This window comes from Bison bison, unplaced genomic scaffold (assembly GCF_000754665.1).
Source record: "Bison bison bison isolate TAMUID 2011002044 unplaced genomic scaffold, Bison_UMD1.0 scf7180017864079, whole genome shotgun sequence".
In the NCBI taxonomy this organism is placed as follows: Eukaryota; Metazoa; Chordata; class Mammalia; order Artiodactyla; family Bovidae; genus Bison; species Bison bison.
The window spans coordinates 1,620,874-1,622,424 of NW_011494651.1; positions in this window are offsets into that span (position 1 = coordinate 1,620,874).

Consider the following 1,551-nt stretch of genomic DNA (forward strand, 5'->3'; position numbering starts at 1 on the left):
CAGGCAAGAACACTGCAGTGGGTTGCCATTTCTAGGACGGAGCAACCGGAGAGCCAAGAGGAAGCCCGTGGAAGCTGAGGCCAGCCAAGAAAGAGGGTTGGTCGGCCACACGAAGGTAATGAATGGCCTGGCAGAGGGTGCCAGGGGGCATCCCAGGTGGCACAGTGGTAAGGAATCTGCCTGCCAAGGCAGGAGGCAGAGGAGAGACAGGTTCGATGCCTGGGTCTGGAAGATCCCCTGGAGGAGGGCATGGCAACCCACTCCTGGATTCTTGCCTGGAGAATCCCCATGGATGGAGGAGCCTGGCGGGCTATTGCCAAACGTCAGACATGACTGAGTGGCTGAGCATGCACAGGGATGACAGGAGTAGGGGAAAATGAGGGACACGGATGGTGGGTGGACATCTCTGCCTAACGTCTGCCTCTGAACTGCTCCTGAGAGCGAAACGGGTGAAGCAGAGCCGGAGAGGCCTGATCCCAGAGGAGCTCAAGGCATGAAGAAGGTCACAGGCAGGGCCGCCCGCCCCCCCACCGCATCGACCGGTCCTTGGTGGTAGGCGCCTCTCTCCGTGGGCAGAGGGCTGGTCTCCAAGAAGGAACAGCTGGGACCTGTTAGCCAAGAGCCTTGGAAGCACCAGGGGATGCTTTCAGGAAAAGTGATCTAGGTTCCCTGTTGGGGGGGTGGGCCAGTCCCTGGCGGGAGTTGGGGGGCAACACCACTCCTCGGCTTTGCAGGGTGCATCGGAGGCCGGCGTTTCCTGGGTACTCTTGGTGAACCTCCCTGCCCGGGGCGTGACCCTGAGGAGAGGTGCAGAGTGGCCAGCTCCCTCTTGCCGCCTGTGTCTCAAGGTCCTAAATGCAGGGCAAGCTCCTACCTGTCTTCAGGCTGTGGACTACGCCCACCGAGGTCCCCTGTGCCCAGGGAGGCAGGCAGGGCTGTCAGAAGGGGGCGATCTGAACCCAGCTCCCCCCATGGGCCACGGACCACCGCACACCTCCCTTGGCCTCCGTGTTCTGGGAGCCCAGGGTCTCGGGGGAGGGGGTGCCAGGCAGCTGAGTGGGCACCTGGCATGAAGTGAGCACCAGGGCCCACGCCTGGTGCCCACGCCCTCCCAACCGCGGCGGGTGTGGAGGCAGCCCCGCCCTCTCCCCTGGCGCCTGGAGAGGGGAAGCCGCTCTTGGGTGGTGGGCCCTCGGGAGGGGGCGGTCTCACCCTCCTGGCGCTGCCAGGTGCCACCCACAGGCTGCTCACCGCAAAGGGGCCCCTGGGGCTTTCCCCTGCGCCTCCCCCAGCCCCACGAGCTCAGCGCTGGCCTGGGTCCCGGCGTCTGGGGCTCCGCTCGGCAGGCAGGCCCAGGCTCCTTGGGAGGGACCTGCGGTGCACACATGTTTGGAGGCCCTCCTTGTGCCTGCAGCGGGGGCCTGGGGTCACAGCGCTTCGTGCCAGGCACTGTGCCCCGTCCTCACTCCCCGCCCTCTGACACTCCTGGAGGGGGCAGGCCGGCTCGCCACCCCGACCCTCACCCGTGCAGCAGCTGATTATTAAGCACCT